This window comes from Choloepus didactylus, chromosome 7, assembly GCF_015220235.1.
Source record: "Choloepus didactylus isolate mChoDid1 chromosome 7, mChoDid1.pri, whole genome shotgun sequence".
NCBI lineage: Eukaryota > Metazoa > Chordata > Mammalia > Pilosa > Megalonychidae > Choloepus > Choloepus didactylus.
Window position 1 is genome coordinate 121,479,596 of NC_051313.1, and position 21,312 is coordinate 121,500,907.

At 42.8% G+C, this 21,312-nt stretch overlaps 1 pseudogene; it reads right to left on the bottom strand.

Annotated features, from left to right (window-relative positions):
- Nucleotides 1–1,564: 1,564 nt before the first annotated feature.
- Nucleotides 1,565–5,149, bottom strand: LOC119539478 (annotated as a pseudogene).
- Between the last annotated feature and the right edge of the window lie 16,163 nt (nt 5,150–21,312).

Below are 21,312 nucleotides of genomic sequence, written 5' to 3' on the forward strand. Positions count from 1 at the left end.
AATATAGATTTCTATTTCCCACCATTTTCACTGCTCATATCCCAGGCAAAGCAACCAACATCTCTAGTTGGAACGCTGCACTAGTTTCATACTGTTCTCCCAACTCCCTTGCTCACCCCTTACCTCTCAATACTATTCTCAGCACAGCACCCAGAGTAATTGTTTAAGAAAATCATAAAACGTCTCTCCTGTTCAAACATGGCTTAGTCCCATCTCACTCAGAAAAATTCCACAAGGCCCACAGGTTCTGTCCGTCCCTCTGACCTCATCTCAGTGACTCTGCTGCAGCCACACTGGACTCCTGGCTCTTCCCAGAACCCAAACCCGCCCCTGCTCACTGTAATGGGCTGTGTGGTTCCCTGCCTGGGAAGACCTTCCCCAACCATCCTCGTGGGCAACCCCTTCAAGTCCTTCAACTCTTTCCTCAAAGACAACAGCCTCAAAGGGGCCTACACAGACCACCTGAGTTCAAACATTATATTCTCTCTCAAAGGCCAGCAACTTCAGCCCGGTTTTAGTTCATGAATGTTTCCCAGAAGGAAACATGATGTATCCGATAGCCAGTACTCAACAAATACCAAGTCCAGGAATGGTCAGTGAGGCCCACCTCTCTTCTCCGTGCTTTTCCCAGTGCAGCTGTGGATCAAAAGCTGTCTTGTGGCAGCTACAATGCAGCCTCCACTCACCTTGACATTGATACCCCCTCATAAGAGCTGCTCTCACCTTCCCTCCATCCCCACTCCTGTGACCACCGCACACAATTTTATTTCCCTCTTCTGACAAGAACAATCCAGGCTTGTCTGTATTGTGTCCTGTTGCCCACCTGTGAAGCTAACTAGGGGCTGCTCTACACACCCATGGGCTGGGGCTGCAGCCGGCATTGGGGTCACTAGAGCTGGGTAAGGGCAGAGAGGGAGGCAGGTGGGCAGAGAAGGACAAACCACCAGGAATTACAGTGGAACTATCAGGTCCCTCCTTTCTAATTCCAGGATCTGATTCCTTAGAAAAGATTGAGGAAAGGAAAGAAAGAACAATCCAGGAAACAGCCCAGAAGGAGGGTAAGAGCTGGACAAGTTGGAAAAGGATTCTCTCGGTACCAGAGACTCACATGTGCAGGAGCCACCCTGGGCCTCGGGGGACAGTGATGGTCAAGAGCCTCCTGCTGGGGCAGAGACGGGACACCAGAGGAGGAGGAGACCAGAACCCATCCACAAGAACAAGGAAAACCATAATCCTCTGTGAAATCAGAGAAACATCAAGTAAACACACAAACAAGAGCTATCCAGGCTGACTGGGCTACACAGAGCCCTTGCTGCCGATGGTCCTGCAGACAGGTTGATGCTGGGCGATGGCTGAGATGCTGTAACCATAGGTCCTGGGGGGACAAGGTTCACAGAGGGGACAAGGACACAGGAGTAGAGAAATTGGCCCAGCTGAGGAGTGACCGACTCAAAGCCCACGATGTGCTGAGCACCGACTGGACACAGGCCCCGTCCACTCTCAGCTCCCCACAGCTGTCTCCTGTCCCCACTGGCAACATTCAGCACCACAAACATGCAGATTATGGAAGGTTCTCAGGTGAATTTATTTCCTTTCCCTCAATTCATTCATCAATCTCACCTCATAGTAAGAATTGGTAAAAACAAAACAATTTCCAGATTCTTATTATCAAGGGAAGTAAGAAGGGGCAGCTCAGGGCAACATGAAGTTATGACGGGTGGATACGTCCAATTCCCAACACTGCTGGGAAAGGAAAGATTGAGGCAGGGAACACTCATAGAATGGGGAGGAAGTTGTGGGGGCAGAGGGTGAGCCATCCCCTGCATCTTCACACTGTACCAATGGGAATGCAGACACACAGAGATGCCAGCTGCAGAAAGTTAGTTTTCATATCCCAAAGGAAGGGGTTCCCAAAGTCGTAAGTGGGGGTGTGAACAACTTTTGTATCACATAGTCCTATACAAGGCAAATTTCTCACGCTACAGAAGAAAAAAATCAAGAACATAATGAAGTCTGTCACTGTAAATGGTGACTTTATGAACAGCCCTCCACACACTCAAAATGTCCAAATCCAAGGAATCTCCATAACCCAGATGTGTTCTCTGCTCCAACCCTTCTCCCATTTCAGGCCCTCCAGGGTCTCACCTTTAGGAGCCGTAAGAGACACATCCAGGCCCTGAGCACTGTTGCTGCCTGAGGAGGAATAAAAACAGGATCTAATCAGAGCCCACAGGGGAGATGTGAGGGAGGGAGGAATTATGGGGTGGGTGAGCTGCCCCACGGGCTCCCGTCTACACTCTCCTAAAGTCCCAGGGATCAGACTTACACCCTCCACGTGATCTCCCCTACTGTCCCACCACCTATAAGCAGCCTGAGCCTAGCTCCCTCCTTTTCCACCTGTGGGAAAAAACCACTAGTGAGACCTAGGAAATGAGGTCCTAGAGAACTAGTCCTGGACCCCAGAGAAGTTTCCAGGACTATGACTGCAGATCCAGGCAGGATCAGGAACAATGAGGAAAGGAGATGTGTGGGGACTGCAATCTTTATCCTTCAGTGGTCTGTCCTCAGCAGGGACATTCCCCTCTGACTCCTGGGAACAGGTCGAACAGATACCTCAAAAATAATCATTGTGGGAATCTTATCCTTCATTCTCTCACAGGTTTTATAAAATTAAGTATAGCTTTCAGGCCCCTGACTGGATAAACACATGTGGGATGAGCGGCTTCATGGTATCAGGGAGGGGGACAAGGCAAACTGTTACTTGGGGCTGGAAACCACCCCGTGAGACAAGAAATGTCAGATCCCTGCCCCCTTCCCTACCTGAGCTCTTCTTCCTCCAGATCAGAACTCCAGCCACCACAGGCACTATTGCTCCAAGGAGAACCAGGCCAGCCACGATTTTCACTATGGAGATGGGTGGGCTGGCAAGATGATTCTGAGAAAAGAAGTGAAGGTCAGGGGCCCTGACCCCCAGGCCTCAGCCCTGACCCTGCTGGAGGAGCTCAGAAGGGCTCCTGCTTTCCCTGAGAAGAGGCCCCACCCTCACCCCCTCCTTACCCCATCTCAGGGTGAGGGGCTCAGACAGCCCCACATGTTGCACATGGCACGTATATCTCTGCTCCTCTCCAAAGGGCACCACCACAGCTGCCCACTTCTGGAAGGTTCCATCCCCTGCTGGCCTTGTCTCCACAAACTCAGTGTCCTGGGTCTGGTCCTCCCTGTCCCGCTGCCAGGTCAGCGTGATCTCTGCTGGGTAGAAGCCCAGGGCCCAGCACCGCAGCGTGACCTCATGGTCAGAGATGGGGTGGTGGGTCACGTGTGTCTTTGGAGGGTCTGTGGGGAAGAAAAGAAACTTCAGGAACTTTTCATTACCTCTCATGGCCATTGGAGCAGTGTGCATATGACCATTCTGAGCAAGGACAGGACATTTGGGATGGGGGTAGGGAGTGTAAACCCCAGACACCAGCCTGGACTTGGGGATCTGGCATAATCTCCTATTGCTTTGAAATTCTAGGATCAGGGTTAGACAGCCCAGGGTAGGAAGCTCCAGGTCTCTGGGGGGAGATCACCAACTTCTAGATCTGATCTGAATGGAGGCCAAGTAACTCAGAAAAGCTGGAGAGAGACCCACAAAGACAATGGGTCTGGTGCAGAGAACACGGCCCAAGAACTTCCCAGGCGGTTCCCAAGGTTGCCAGGGTCAAAGGAAACTGTTGATCAGTTTCTTCAGGGATGGTCCTCTCTCCATCCAGGAGAGGGTGGATCGCTTCATTGTCCTGACAGAGTTCGGGCTCTCTGAGGGAATCAATCACTTTCTGGTTCAAGGGTCTGGAAACCCGAGCCTACTCCTCCCCCTCTGGACCCAACGCAGGAGAAGTTTCTGGTAACAACTGTATTTCCATTTCCTTGTGCGAGCTTTGTGGGGGACAAACTGGGAGGAGGGGAGCCCCAGCCGAGGAAGATCGAGGCCCCTGGTACCTGTGCGCTGCAGCGTCTCCTTCCCTTTCTCCAGGTATCGTTGGAGCCACTCCACGCACTCCCCCTCCAGGTAGGCCCTGTGGTGCTCCGCAATGCCGGCTGCCTCCCATCTGGATTGGGTGATCTGAGCCACCGTGTCCGCCGCGGTCCAGGAGCGCAGGTCCTCGTTCAGGGCGATGTAATCGGCGCCGTCGTAGACGAGCTGATAGTATCCGCGGAGGAGGCGCCCATCCCGCCCGACGTCGCAGCCGAACATCCTCTGCATTGAGTGACCCTCTGCCCCCGCCCCCAAGGTCAGCCCCGCCCATTACCCCCACGTCCCCGCCCAACCCCCCGCGTGGTGATTGGTCGAAGCTTGTTTGATCTAAACAAAATGAAACCATGCAAAAGTCACTCGCACACCTCGCGGGTGTGGGATGCAGTGGCTTCCGCCGCCTCTGGGTGAACCCCGAATCCGATTCGGGGTGACCGCGGCCCCTCCACAGGGGATCCCGGGGCTCCTGACCTGCGACCGGGCCCAGCGTCGCTCACCAGCCTTGCTCTGGTTGTAGTAGTCACACAACTGCCAAATGTCTCCTAGGAATATCGATGCGTTCCGCCTAGCCTTCCGCGTCTCCCGCTCCCAATACTCCGGCCCCTCCTGCTCCACCCACGGCGCCCGCGGCTCCATCCTCGGATTCGGGGCGTCGCTGTCGAAGCGCACGAACTGCGTGTCGTCCACGTAGCCGACTTCAATGTAGCGGGAATCCCTGCGGTCCGGCCCGGTCATGGCGGTGCTGAAATACCTCAGGGAGTGGAAGCCTGGGGGCGGGAGGTGGGCGGTGAGACCGGTCCGACCCTTCCCCCCGCGTGGCGCTCCCTGGTGCGAAGTCGATCCCGGCAGGGAGGGGAGAGGGTGGGGGCTCCAGAGACGGAAAAGGGGCGGGAAGCGAGGTCCAGGGATAGGATGCCTGGACGCGGCTTCCCGGGGTCCTGCGCCTCCGCCGGAAGGTCTCCTCGCTCCACCCTTCCCTGGACAGTTACCTCCTCGGCCCCGCACTCACCCGCCCGGGTCTGGGTCAGGGTCAGGGTCAGGAGCAGGGCCCCCGAGAGCAGCAGGAGGAGGATTCGCAGCGCCATGGTGAGGATCCCCTGGATCTGGGCAGAATCTGAGTCGGCGCTCTGATTGGCTTCTCTAGAAGCAGACACTCATTGGGCGTGAGCCCTGGGGCTGCATCACGTGTGTGAGAGGGAGAAGTGAAACTCCGCGGGGAGAGGGAGTTCACAGTGCTCAGCGAACGCATTCCACGCACCAACTTTAGGGAGCAGACTTGAGCTCCAGTCCCGGGTCCTGGGACTTGCCCTGGCTACTCTCCCCCTGAACCGAGCACTCTGTCTTACTGTCTTCGCGACAGCCGAGTTAACCATTTTCAAAAGGAAAACAATGTAGTGAGAAAAGTGGATCATTTCACATTTTTAAAAAAATTTATTTTTGCTTTCTCAATAGAAAACCTCTGGATTTTTATATCTTTTTCTGCATTCAGCGAGTTATTTTGTTGCTACAAAAAGTTCAGCTTTGTCATATATGTAGTTAGAAATGGGAGAAGTATTTTTAACGGCCTTTTCAGGCTATCGTTACTATTCATATTTAATACTACTCTACACAAGTGGTAGTTTCTTAAAGGTTAGTTGCAATGTGTAATCTTGAGTATCATATTGTTACATTGGAATGTTTAGTTCCTGCACGTTGAATGGATCTGGTATTAATGCATGCTTTTTTTTTTAAGTAATGCATTGGTTCACTGAGTTATGTAGATCTTTGAGTATTGACACATTTCATTATATATTTCCAAAAGGTCATATTTGTTACAATTAACACAGAGCCCACCAGAAACTTTGGAAGCATTGAGAAGTTGCCAAGCCTATGGTGGTGGATACAAGAATTCCAAACTTCTAATTTTCTCTTGAGAGGTTAAGTTTCATCATTGGCAACAAATACTGGCAGATTTTTGTGAAGTGAGAGGCTCATATTCATTGTCAAGAAAGTGGCTGCCACATACCCAACTCCAAAAAGCCATAGTTTGTCATTGGTCTTTTCAGGTAAAAATGCTATTCCATAAAAAGGTGGCTAGTGTTCAGTTCATGGTACTTTGGAATGTAACAGAAGTGCTTTCTTTGTCCTTTTCCCTTCATCAAATAGAATTTTAAAAAGATGTGTTGTTTGATACATTTTGAGTTGAGGTGTGAGGTAGGGGTCCTTCTTTCTTTTGCAAATGGAGATCCAGTTTTCCCAGCACCATTTGTTGAAAGACTGTCTTTTGTGGCTTAAAGGACTTGATCATGAAAATTAAACTACAACTTACACAATGGGAGAAAATATTTGAAAACCACATATATGATAAGGGTTTAATATCCAGAATATATAAGGAAATCCTTCAATTCATTAAAAAAAAGACAACCCAATTTTTAAAATGGGCAAAACTTGAATAAACATCTCTCTCTGAAGTACATATACAAATGGCCAAAAAGCACATGCAAAAATACTCATTATCATTAGCAATGCAAATTAAACCACAATGAGATATAATTTCACGCAAACCAGAAAATTACAAGTGTTGGAGAGAACATGTAGAAATAGGAACACTCATTCATCGCTGGTGGGAATGTAATATGGTGCAGCAGCTGTGGAAGACAGTTTGGTCGGTCCTCAGAAAGTTAAGTATAGAATTGCCATAGGACCCCACAATCCCACTTCTAGGTAAAAACCCCAAAGTATTGAAAGTAAGGTCTTGAACAGATATTTGTACACTTATGGTCATACTGGCATTACTCACAATTGTTAAAAGATGGAAGCAACCAGTGTCCATCAACCAATGAATGAATAAAGAAAATGTGTTAGATACATAAATGGAATGTTATTCATCTGTAAAAAGAATGAAGTTCTGATACATGTGACAATATGGATGAAACTTGAAGACATATTGTTGACTGAAATAAGCCACATACAAAAGGGCAAGTATTGCATGATCTGACTGATATGAAATAATTAGAATAAGCATACTCATAGGATCAGAACCTAGAATACAGGTTTCCTTGGGATGGCATGGGAAAAGGGAATAGAATCTTAAGGCTTAAAGTGTTCAGAGTTCCTATTTGGAATGATGGGAAATGTTTTGGCAATGGATGGTGGTGATTGTAACACAACATTGTGAATGTAATTAGCAATACTGAAATATATATCTGAATGTGGTTGAAAGGGAAAATGTTAGGATGTATATATGATTCTACAATAAAAAAATGTTTAAATCCTTGAACAGCACAACACAAACAGGAAACCCTAAGTTTAACCATGGACTATATAGTTAACAGTAGAATTCTAAAAATGTGCTTTCATCAATTGTAACATGTATACCACTCCAATGCAAGGTGTTACTAATAGGGTGGTATATGGGAATCCTGTATTTGATGTGTGACTGTTCTGTAAACCCACAACTTCTCTAATTACCATATATATGGTAAAAAAAAAAAAGATATGGACCCAAGGATGATGATTCAATAAAGTTAATAATTTTTACTTGTTTAACAAGGACATTTTAAAGGGAAACTCTTTTTTCTGCAACAAGTGGTGGTGAAGAATGCAGTCACAGCCTTGATTCTTGCTAAGGTGCCTGCAGTACAAATGTCAACAAAGTGAGAAAGCAAATGATATTTTAAGAATATTATGAAAATAATTTTGACCTCATGGCTCAGTTTCATTCACTCCAAGGGTTCTGCAGACCATGCTTGGAGGATGCTATTCCGAGTAAACCAGGGAGTGTGCCCCAACTGGCTCCAGTCTTGTTGCCTCTTCTTCACTTTCAGAATCTTTGTCCCTGAGTAGGACTCCCTGCCTCCCAAAATGTAGATTAGGCCTCTTCTCCTGGGCTCCTCTACATGAAATTTGAGGTCTCAGTGTCCTCAGTCTGTGAACAGAGAAGGAGGGATGGGTGTTTCCTCTTTGGTAGTGGGAGCAGTTTGTGCCTGAAGAGACCAGAAAGTCACTTATGATCCGTCTTGTCTATGTTATATGCCAGCTTAATATGTACTCATATCCCAGATAGTTGGAAATCAGATGCAATCTGTACAAGAAATATCAGCCCCCTTCATTAGAAATCAGTCTATTGTACCTGATTTGAGGTCCACAAAGCATCAGGAGCAGTGCTGTCCAGCAACTTTTTGCAATGAAGGAATTGCTCTTCACCCATTCTGTTCAACAGAGTTGGCACCAGTCATATGTGACTTCTGAGTCCTGGAAATGTGGCTAGCATAATAGAGCAGTTGAACTTTTAATTTTATTTAACTAATTTAAATTTAAATAGTCATGTATGACTATCAGCTACCATTTTGACTAGCAGCTACCATAGCTAGAGGTTTCTTAGTTTTCAATCTCTCCTCCACAAACATACTCTGTGACTCATAGATTGCAGTCTATGAAAATCATCTTCATATAGACACCGTGGAGTCATCTTTGTGGGTCTGAGACAGCTCTTTAAAATAAAGAGTGCCCATGAATGTTTACTTAAAATATATTGTAACAACTAGAGTATACAGACATTTATGAAAAGGTGGCTTATCACATTGAGACTACAAGTGTTCAAAATGGGCATCACCAGTGCCTCACCTCACCTACATTTCTGTGGGGCTCTTGCCGCTGTTTTCTTTAACCTGGTGAACATAGGAGACAAATCTTTACATAGCCCAAAAGAAAGTCTTTACTGAATATGCCACATATATCAAATACCCTGTAGACATATACTTTTAAAATTCAATTTTATTGAGATTGTTCACATACCATACAATCATCCAAAGTGCACAATCAGTTGCCCATAGTACCATCATACAGCTGTATACCCATTATTCCAGAAAAGAAATACAAACAAAAAAGAAAACTCAAATCCTCCCATACTGCTAACCACCCCCTCTCCATTATTGACTCATAGTATTGTCATAGTACGTTTGTTACTGTTGATGAAAGAATGTTAAAATACTACTAATTGTAGTGCATAGTTTGCAATAGGTGTATTTTTTCCTATATGTACCTCTATTATTAACTTCTAGTTATAGTGTCATACATTTGTTCTAGTTCACGAAAGAGATTTCTGATATCTGTACAGTTAGTCTCAGACATTGTCCACCACAAGATTGTTTTATACATTCCCATCTTTTAACCTCTAACTTTCCTTCTGGTGACATACATGACTCTAAGCTTCCCATTTCTACCACATTCACACACCATTCAGCACTGTTAGTTATTCTCACAATAACATGCTGTAGACATATTTTTATAATTATATAGCAAGAGATTTAAACCTTAGAACTCCATCACCTCCCTTCCCCCAAATTCAAACACTTTTCTCTGGTTTCCTTTTATACTCAGACCCCCTCTCTTCATCGTCTCTCCCTAGATGAAAATACACCTGACATTTTTACCATTAAGGAGTGATGAAGAATTCTACAAGCTTGACCCTTAGGTTAAAAACTTAAAACTGTAAAATTTCTCTGGCAACCACAAATTCACAAATATACAAATGCATGCCCATAATCAACAGCAATGACACAAAAAATTTTGATGGCAAAAAGGTCATGTGCCAATGCTCTTCAGCCCAAAGACCACCAGGAACACACATGTTGAGCAAGTTGGGTTTATTACTCATTGCAGCGAGGAACAGGCGCACCATAGGGACCATGGGCTTCGCAATAAGAGGATGTTAGAAAGAACCTAGGAAAGGATCTGGGCTTTGCTTGGGTGATTTTGAAGAGGGTCTAAGGATGCAGGGGTACAACAGGTAGGGTACCGTCAGGGAGTGGGGGCAACTCTGTGATTGGGTCCCTCAATTAAACCGATCTGTAGGGAGGGCAGACTTAGAGGAGGAGGAAGCTGCAATTGGAAATGAAGCAGCATCACTCATATTATCAGGGAGAAAAGGATGTTGGGTATTTGTGGGTTGTGCAGAGCTTTGTTTTTGTCTGTACTTAGACATAATTATGAAGTGTTCTTGCTCTGTCTCACATCATCATGGACTCAGAGTCAACTTCTCTGATGTTGGTATTTGTGAGAGTTTCCATGCACTAGGAGAATAATGTGGCTGAGCTGTGAGCAGCAGGCCAGCTTCTAACAACACTGAGGCCTAGCTGTGAGTGTCAGACCAGTTTGCAGATGCAGGACCTACACCCAAAATGGAAAATATTGATGAGTATTAGGAAACAATTTGGAAAAGAAAAATGCAAATATCAAACAAATGTATTAGCAAATGAATAAATGTAAACAAATATGAGAATGTGGAATAAGAAATGGAAATAAAAATTGGAATCTTTTAGCTTGGCATAGATGAAAGTAAATGATAAAATATTAGCCAGAGTGTAGGGAAAAGATATTGTCATAAAGGTTGATGGGATTGAAAACTGGCACAAAGGTTTTCAACAGTGTTTGTGCGAAACATCTCAACAATTTAAATGTGCTAACGTTTTGACTGTTTTAAGAATTTGTATTGAGAAGATAACCATGTGTTCTCAAATATATATATTCCTTCAGTTGTGGTTAACAAAAGCAAAAGAGTAGAAGCAATCTAAGTGCTATAATCGAAATAATCGTGTTAACCATGAATAGTGGAACACTTACTAGTTTTCAGGCAATAATTCCATATGTTTTCCACTGAGGGACAAATTTAATCCTCAAAGCAATCCCATGAGGTAGCCGCTATGTCATCTTTTTGTACAGATGCAGTTAAGGGGCTGGTGGAGCTGGACTGGAACTCCAGAGACTTTCTCTCAGAGGCCTTGTTGACTCAACTTACATTGATTCCCTGGATACCATGTGTTACTCTACATCCCATGCAATGAATTGTTTCAGTGTTTCAGTACATTCCAGGACAGGCGGCTACTGGGATCAAGGTCAGGGGAACATCAATGAATAGTGAGGCAAAAAGGTCACGCGCCAATGCCCAAACCACACCAAAGGCCATTCGTCTGTGTGGATTTTGAGGTCTCTGTTGAATGAGGCCATCTGCTAGACATGGGAGATACAATGAAGGACAAAACAGGACCCTGGTGATGGGGAGCTGCACTCTCACAAGGGAGATGGACACTGAGCAAAAATTGTAAAAACGAATATAAAATCATGTCTGAACTAAGTGCTATGAGGGCAAAGTTCATCATGTATGGAAAGCAGATAGCCAGGAGACTAACAGGCCCCCTACCACTATTGCCAATAATATCTCAAAGATGTAAGGAAATATGTGGCATTTTTTGAACCATGGACAGAATTATATACAGTTATACAGAATCAGAACTAAGAAGCTACTCTTAGAAATTAAAAATGTGATCGTAGAAATGAAAAACTCCATAGATGAATTGGAAGAAAAAACTCACACCCCGACTAAATTGTATAAATTGGAAAAGTGCTGGCAAGCAGGGGAGAAGAATTACATGAATATTATACTGTAAATCAAGCAATTACAACAACCTGATAATACAAGTTTCAAAAATAACTGAACCAAAATAGATTTTTAGTGGCTAAGAGATTTCAAACAGAGGTGAGAAGTCATTTGGGAGGTTATTGTTATGCATTATGCTTATTTTCCTTTTTAGTATCTAGTCTATTATAATAGTTAGAAGGAAATACCTGACTCCACTGAACTGTTATCCACGAGACTTGACTCTTGGTGGTAATTGTAGATCTATATTGCTTTTATCATGTGACGATAATTGTGAAAACCTTGTGACTGACACTCCTTTTACCCAGTGTATAGGCAGATGAGTAATAAAATAAAATAAAACACGTGGAACAGCTGAGATTAGCGAAATAGGGAGGATGAAGGGTATGGGGTGGTTTTGGTGTTCTTTTTTATTTTTATTATTTTCATTATTTTGGAGTAATGAAAATGTTCTAAAATTGATTTGGCAATGAATGCACAACATGAATCAACAACTGTTGATACTGTGAGCCACTGATTGTATACTTTGGATGGATTATATTGTGTGTGAAAATATCTCAATAAAATTGCATTAAGGCAAGATGGCAGAGTGGTGAGGTATAGGTTTTAGTTACTCCTCCAGGGCAGTAAGTATAAAGCCATGAACTGCATGGACTGGACACTGCAGAGCAATTTGACTTTGGGCATACTTCATACAACACTCATGAACGCGTGGAACAGCTGAGATTAGCGAAATCTGTCAGTTCTTGTGGCCAGGGAACCTGCACCCTTCCCTGACAGGCTCAGTCCCATGGGAGGAGGGGACCTTGGTGCTGGGAACAAGGAGGGAGAACTGCAGTTGCAGCTCTGACTGAAAACTCATACTGCTGATTGAAACTCCAAACATAGATAGAAACCAGACACCAGAGAACCCAGAAGCAGTCAGCTCGGTGGAAAGGAGATAGGGCTAGCAAAAGCAGCAAAAAAAAAAAAACAAACCCCAAACTAAAAACAGAGACATTTTGAATTCTGGTGAACATAAAATGTAGAAGGGCAGGGCTCAAACAGAATCAGGCTCATATGCAAATCCAGAGGGTGAGGTCCCTTATCTGAAGAGCCAGTTTCTCTGCTTTCTTGATTGTTCCTTAATGGCCCTAAACTTCTTGTCTCTTAGCATTTCAATAGCCCACTAGATCTGCAAGGAGGACCCTTCTTTTTTTTTCTTTTTTCTTTTTTCTAAAACAATTACTCTAAGAAGCTCATTACAGAAAGCCTCAAAGACTTGCAATTTGGGCCCAGGCTAGAGCAGAGCTAAAATAGCTCTGAGAGATAAAGCAACAAGTCTAGTGGCTGAGAAAATTTGCTAAACACCACAACTTCCCAAGAAAAGGGGGGCGTCCCCTTACAGCCATCTTCCCAGAGGGCTGGGAATGCTCCTGCCCAGCACCAGCACCACAGCCCAGAGCTGCCCCAAACAACCCAGTGTGACGGGACGTGTTTCCAACAACACGTGCACACACCACAATATAGGGCATGGTGGCAAATAGCCTTTTGCGCATCTGCAGCTAATTGTCCCAGAACTGGGAAGGTGGAGCTGTGTGTAAAGGGGGAAATTAACACACCCCATTCAGCCATCCTTTCAGCAGACTGGGAAAGCCCCTACACAGCCTTGCAGCCCAGAACTTCCCTTGGGGGATGGCGCTCATCTGTGATGTAGCACAGTCTTCCCTCAGCAGAGGACCTAGGAGGGCACGGCTTGGAAGAGGGACCCACTCACAAGTCCCAGGGACCATTCGCCAATAACAAGGACTTGTGGGTCAGTGACAGAGACAAACTGTGGTGAGACTGAACTGAAGGATTAGACTATTGCAATAGTTTAAATATTCAGGAACACCCAGGAGATTTGATTATTAAAGCTGCCCTCCCTCTCCAACCGCTCAGATACATGCCCCACACTCAGGGCAGGCAGCAACAACTACACATGCAAACCTGGTGCACCAATTGGACCCCATAAGACTCACATCCCCACTCACCACAAAGACAAAGTTGGGGAGAACTGGCTTGAGGGGATTAATGGCTCACAGATGCCACCTGCTGGTTAGATAAAGTGTACTCCATGAAGCTGTAGATCTGACAAATTAGAGATAAGTGTTTGAATCAGTCTACATATCCTAAAAGAACCCTATCAAGTTAAGCAAATGCCAAGAGACCAAAAGCAACAGAAAATTTTAAAGCATATGAAAAAACGAGATGATATGGATAACCCAAACCCAAACACCCAAATCAAAAGTTCAGAGGAGATGCAATACTTGGAGCAATTAATCAAAGAACTAAAGACAAACAATGAGAGCATGGCACAGGATATAAAGGATGTGAAGAAGTCCCTAGAAGAGCATAAAGAAGAAATTGCAAGAGTAAATAAGAAAAATAGAAGATCTTATGGAAATAAAAGAAGCTGTCAACCAAATTAAAAATATTCTGGATACTCATAGTACAAGACTAGAGGAAGCTGAACAGTGAATCAGTGACCTCAAGGACAACAGAATGGAAAATGAAAGAACAAAAGAAAGAATGGGGAAAAAATCAAAAAAATTGAAATGGACCTCAGGGATGTGATAGATAATATAAAATGTAGAAATATGAGACTCATGGGTATTCCAGAAGGGGAAGAGAAGGGTAAAGGTCTAGGAAGAGTAGTCAAAGAAATTGTTGGGGAAAACTTCCCAAATCTTCTAAACACATAAATACACAAATCATAAATGTCCAGTGAACTCCAAATAGAATAAATCCAAATAAACCTACTCTGAGACATATTCTGATCAGATTGTCAAATACTGAAGAGAAGGAGCAAGTTCTGAGAGCAGCAAGGGAAAAGCAATTCACCACCTGCAAAGGAAACTGTATAAGACTAAGTAGTGACTATTCAGCAGCCACCGTGGAGGCAAGAAGGCAGTGGCATGACATATTTAAAATTCTCAGAGAGAAAAATTGCCAAGCAAGAATTCTTTATCCAGCAAAGCTCTCCTTCAAATTTGAGGGAGAGCTTAAATTTTTCACAAACAAATGCTGAGAGAATTTGCTAACAAGAGACCTGCCCTACTTGAGATACTAAAGGAGCCCTACCAATAGAGAAACAAAGAAAGGAGAGAGAGAGAAGGAGAAAGGCTCAGTACTAAAGAGATTCAGTATGGGTATGTTAAAGGACATTAAGAGAGAGAGGGAAAAATATATCTGACAAACATAAACCAAAGGATATGATAGCTGATTCAAGAAGTGCCTTCACAGTAATAACATTGAATGTAAATGGATTAAACTCTCCAATTAAAAGGTATAGCTTGGCAGAATGGATCAAAAAAAAATGAACCATCAATATGTGGCATACAAGAGACACATCTTAGACACAGGGACACAAAGAAATTGAAAGTGAAAAGATGGAAAAAATATTTCATGCAAGCTACAGTCAAAAGAAAGCAGGAGTAGCAATATTAATCTCATATAAAATAGACTAAATGCAAGGATGTTATGGGAGACAAAGAAGGCCACTACACACTAATAAAAAGGGTAATTCAACAAGAAAAAATAACAATCATAAATGTTCATGCATCCAATCAAGGTGCCAAAAAATACATGAGACAAACACTGGCAAAACTAAAGGAAGTAATGGATGTTTCCACAACATTTGTGGGAGACTTCAACACATCACTCTCTCCTATAGATAGATCAACCAGACAGAAGACCAATAAGGAAATTGAAAACCTAAAGAATCTGATAAATGAATTGAATTTAACATACTTATATAGAACATTACATCCCAAATCACCAGGATACACATTCTTCTCTAGTGCTCATGGGACTTTCTCCAGAATAGATCATATGCTGAGACATAAAACAAGCCTCAATAAATTTGAAAAAAAATTGAAATTATTCAAAGCACATTCTCTGACCACAGTGGAATACAATTAGAAGTCAATAACCATCAGAGATGTAGAAAATTCACAAACACCTGAAGATTAAACAGTACGCTCCTAAACAATCAGTGGTTTAAAGAAGAAATAGCAAGAGAAATTGCTAAATATGTACAGATGTATGAAAATGAGAACACAATGTATCAAAATCTATGGGTGCAGTAACAGCAGTACTGAGGGGGAAATTCATAGCACTAAATGCACACATTAAAAAGGAAGAAACAGCTAAAATCGAAGAACTAATGAAGCACCTGAAGAAGCTAGAAAATGAACAGCAAACCACTCCTAAACCAAGTAGAAGAAAAGAAATAACAAGGATTAAAGCAGAAATAAATGACATATAGAACAAAAAAACAATAGAGAGAATAAATAACATCAAAAGTTGGTTCTTTGAGAAGATCACCAAGATTGACAAGCCCCTAGCTAGACTGACAAAATCAAAAATAGAGAAGACCCATATAAACAAAATAATGAATGAGAAAAGTGACATTACTGTGAATCCCAAAGAAATTTTAAAAATTATAAGAGGATACTATGAACAATTGTATGCCAACAAACTGGGTAATGTAGAGGAAATGGACAATTTCCTAGAAACACATGAACAACCTAGACTGACCAGAGAAGAAATAGAAGACCTCAACCAACAAATCACAAGGAAAGAGATCCAACCAGCCATCAAAAAGCTTCCCACAAATAAATGCCCAGGGTCAGATGGCTTCACAGGGGAATTCTACTAAACTTTCCAAAAAGAACTGACACCAATCTTACTTAAACTCTTTCAAAACATCAAAGACAATGGAACACTACCTAACACATTTTATGAAGCTAACATCAATCTAATACCAAAACTAGGCAAAGATGCTACAAAAAGGAAAACTACAGGCCAATCTCCCTAATGAATATAGATGCAGAAATTCTCAACAAAATACTTGCATATTGAATCCAAAGACACATTAAGAAAATCATACACCATGACCAAGTGGGGTTCATTCCAGGCATGCAAGGATGTTTCAATATAAGAAAACCAACCAAAAGGGGGATGCAAAATGAGACAAAATACTTTCAGTGGCTGAGAGATTTCAAATGGAGTTGAGAGGTCACTCTGGTGGACATTCTTATGCACTATATAGATAACACCTCTTAGGTTTTAATGTATTGGAATAGCTAGAAGTAAACACCTGAAACTACCAAACTCCAACCCAGTAGTCTGGACTCCTGAAGACTATTGCAGAATAATGTAGATTACAAGGGGTGACAGTGTTATTGTGAAAACCTTGTGGATCACACTCCCTTTATCTAGTGTATGGATGGATGAGTAGAAAAATGGGGACAAAAACTAAATGACAGATAGGGTGGGATGGGGGGATGATTTGGGTGTTCTTTTTTGTTTTATTTTTTATTCTTATTCTGATTCTTTCTGATGTAAGGAAAATGTTCAGAAATAGATTGTGGTGATGAGTGCATAACTATATGATCATACTATGAACAGTTGATTGTACACCATGGATGATTGTATGGTATGTGAATATATTTCAGTAAAACTGAATTAAAAAAAAACATAATAAAATCAATCAATGTATTACAGCACATTAACAAATCAAATAGGAAAAATCAAATGATCATCTTAATAGATGCTGAAAAAGCATTTGACAAAATCCAACATCCCTTTTTGATAAAAACACTTCAAAAGGTAGGAATTGAAGGAAACTTCCTCAATATGAAAAAGGGTGTATATGAAAAACCCACAGCCACCATAGTACTCAATGGTGAGAGACTGAAAGCCTTCCCTCTAAGATCAGGAATGAGACAAGGATGCCCACTGTCACCACTGTTATTCAACATTGTGCTAGAAGTGCTAGCCAGGGCAATCTGGCAAGACAAAGAAATAAAAGGCATCCAAATTGGAAAGGAAGAAGTAAAACTGTCATTATTTGCAGATGATATGATCTTATACCTGGAAACCCCTGAGAAATGGATGATACAGCTACTAGAACTAATAAACAAATTTAGTAAAGTAGCGGGATACAAGATTAATGTACATAAGTCAGTAATGTTTCTATATACTAGAAATGAACAAAGTGAAGAGACACTCAAGAAAAAGATGCCATTTTCAATAGCAAATAAAAAAATCAAGTACCTAGGAATAAACTTAACCAAAGATGTAAAAGACCTATACAAAGAAAACTACATAACTCTACTAAAAGAAATAGAAGGGGACCTTAAAAGATGGAAAAATATCCCATGTTCATGGATAGGAAGGCTAAATGTCATTAAGATGTCACTTCTACCCAAACACATCTACAGATTCAATGCAATCCCAATTAAAATTCCAACAACCTGCTTTGCAGACTTGGAAAAGCTAATTATCAAATTTATTTAGAAAGAAAAGTTTCCTCGAGTGCTAAAAACATTCTAAAAAAGAAAAACAAAGAGGAGGACTTACACTCCCTGACTTTGAAGCTTATTGTAAAGCCACAGTAGTCAAAACAGCATGGTACTGGCACAAAGAGAGACATATTGATCAATGGAATTGAACTGAAAAATTGGAGATAGACCCCCAGATCTATGGCTGACTGATCTTTGATAAGGCCCCCAAAACTACTGAACTGGGACATAACAGTCTATTCAACAAATGGGGCTGGGAGAGTTGGATAGCCATATCCAAAAGAATGAAAGAGGACCCCTACCTCACACACTACACAAAAATTAACTCAAAGTGGATCAAAGATCTTAATATAAAAACAGTACCATAAAACTCCTAGAAGATAATATAGGGAAACATCTTCAAGACCTTGTATTAGGTGGCCACTTCCTAGACCTTACACCCAAAGCACAAGCAATAAAAGAAAAAATAGATAAATGGGAACTCCTCAAGCTTAGAAGTTTCTGTACCTCAAAGGAATTTGTCAAAAAGGTGAAGAGGCAGCCAACTCAATGGGAAAAAAATTTTGGAAACCATGTATCTGACAAAAGACTGTTATCTTGCATATATAAAGAAATCCTACAACTCAATGACAATAGTACAGCTAGCCCAATTATAAAATGGGCAAAAGATATGAAAAGACAATTCTCTGAATAGGAAATACAAATGGCCAAGAAACACATGAAAAAATGTTCAGCTTCACTAGCTATTAGGGAGATGCAAATTAAGACCACAATGAGCCACCATTTCACACTAATTAGAATGGCTGCCATTAAACAAACAGGAAACTACAAATGCTGGTGATGATGTGGAGAAATTGGAACTCTTATTCATTGTTGGTGGGACTATATAATGGTACAGCCACTCTGGAAGACAGTCTGGCTGTTCCTTAGAAAACTAGATATAGGGTTACCCTTCAATCCAGTGATTGCACTTCTCGGTATATACCCGGAAGATCTGAAAGTAGTGACACGAACAGATATCTGCATGTCAATGTTCATAGCAGCATTATTCACAATTGCCAAGAGATGGAAACAACCCAAATGTCCTTCAACAGAGGAGTGGATAAATAAAATGTGGTATATACACACAATGGAATATTACGCGGCAGTAAGAAGGAATGATGTCATGAAACATAAGACAACATGGATGAACCTTGAAGAAATAATGCTGAGCGAAATAAGCCAGGCACAAAAAGAGAAACGTTATATGCTACCACCAATGTGAACATTGAAAAATGTAAAACAAATGGTTTATAATGTAAAATGTAGAGGAACTAGTGATAGAGAGCAATTAATGAAGGGGGAACAATAACCCAATAAGAACAGATAAGCTATCGTAGGTAAATGTAACATTCTGGGAATGCCCAGGAATGACTATGGTATGTTAATTTCTGATGGGTATGGTAGGAACAAGTTCACAGAAATGTTGCTATATTAGGTTATTTTCATGGGGTAGAGTGGGAATATGTTGGAAGTAAAGTAGTTATTTTAGGTTAGTTGTCTTTTTCTTAATCCCTTGTTACGGTTTGTTTGAAATGTTTTTTTATTGTATATTTAAAAATGGTTTTTTGATATAGTTAATTAAAAAAAGTGTTAATAATAATAATAAAAAAAATATGCAGAGCCCCCTTGAGGAGCTGGTGGAGAATGCAGGGGTGTTGGGCTTCCCCACCTCAATGGTTGCTGATGGGCTCACAGACATAGGGGACTGGTGGTTTGATGGGCTGAGCCCTCTACCATGGGACTTGCCCTTGGCAAGACTGTTGCTGCCAACGAGAGGCTAGGCCTGCCTATAATTGTGCCTAAGAGCCTCCTCCCAAATGCCTCTTTGTTGCTCAGATGTGGCCCTCTCTCTCTAGCTAAGCCAACTTGGCAGGTGAAATCACTGCCCTCCCCACTACATGGGATCTGACACCCAGGGGAGTGAATCTCCCTGGCAATGTGGAATATGATTCCCAGGATGGAATCTAGACCTGGCATTGTGGGATGGAGAACATCTTCTTGATCAAAAGAAGGATGTGAAAGGAATTGAAATAAGCTTCAGTGGCAGAGAGATTCCAAAAGGAGCAGAGAGCTCACTCTGGTGGGCACTCTTATGCACAATATAGACAACCCTTTTTAGGTTCTAATGAATTGGAATAGTTAGCATTAAATACCTGAAACTGTCAAACTGCAACCCAGAATCCATGAATCTTGAAGACGATTGTATAAAAATGTAGCTTATGAGGTGTGGCAACCCATGGCCTGAGCAAAACAGGCCTGCAGATCTTTGGTGCACAGGAGTCTGCATGACCTAGGCAGCTAAATGTTTAAACTACTGTCTTTCTAAGCCAGTAAAGAGCAAAAGGGTAAAATTGACCTTAAAATGTAACTTTATGCAAGCAGGCAGGAAGTGAGAGGCTCTTAGTCTCACAAGAAGAGCAAAATGTAATTGTTCAAGTGTTGTTCTAGTCCTTTCTGCACCACCCCCAGGTCAGAGTGACCCGTTCCTGCAACTATAAAAGGCTTTCTGTCCTTTTTGCTTCACTCGGTCACTACCCTGCGAATGTCATGCCTGCCCAGCCCGAGAGAGCTGTCATGATCTCTCCATGACTTCTCACCCTGTAAGTAAGCCCTGAATAAAAGTGCATGTATCAGAAAATGCTCATTGTCTTCTTTGGCCTCTGGACTGGCATGGCCCTCAAGGGCTGCGTCAATTGGCAGAGCCAGCCTGGAGAATTAAATAGCCGCCAGCCGGAGACTAAGAAGGTCCCAGGCACTGATGACATGAACTTGGGGAGGGGAAAGGAGAAGGCCCTGGGTGGGATACTGGGGAGGCCTGTGACGCCTATGTCAGAAGGGCTGCCCACCCTCCCAGTGGAATGGATGTCTATGTGGGGAGGGGCAGCTACCCTCCTAGATGAGTGGAATCTGCCGAGGGAGTATGGCAATGTTTATAACTCTCTGGCTGGACAAATAGCTGTCCTGCATCAGGCCACAGGACCACTGGGGATTCAGAAAGAAAAAAAGGGCCACCAGATTGCGGCTGCGGTGGGCTGGCCATTGTTGGAGGCTGTATGCACTGCTACTGAGGAAGCTTTAGCAGCAAAGGTGGCCATAAGCCACCTGGGAGGTAAATTAAAGCTAGAAAAAGATATGAGGCCAGCACAAGTGGAATTGAAAGATGCTCTGGATAAATGTTTAGAAATCTTGGCATACCAGCACACTAGAGTAAGAGGACATAAGCTGTCCGTGACCAGGACTGTAAAGTGTGGGACCCTGTTGTTTCCTTATCAGAAGATGATGAGCCCCTGTCTGATTGGGAAATTGATACTAAGGAAAGTAGGCGTACTCAACCTCTGTTCCAACAAAGGGTTAAAGCAGAGGAAGTTCAGCACCTTGATCCCCCATGGAGAGAGGAAGTTGGGGCAGTGGCAGCAGCTTCTGATTGGAGGGTGCTCATTTCATCCTGGGAGTTTTTCCCAGGGGAATTAGGAGATATTAGTAACCAATATTGACAAAAACCTAGGGAGCCA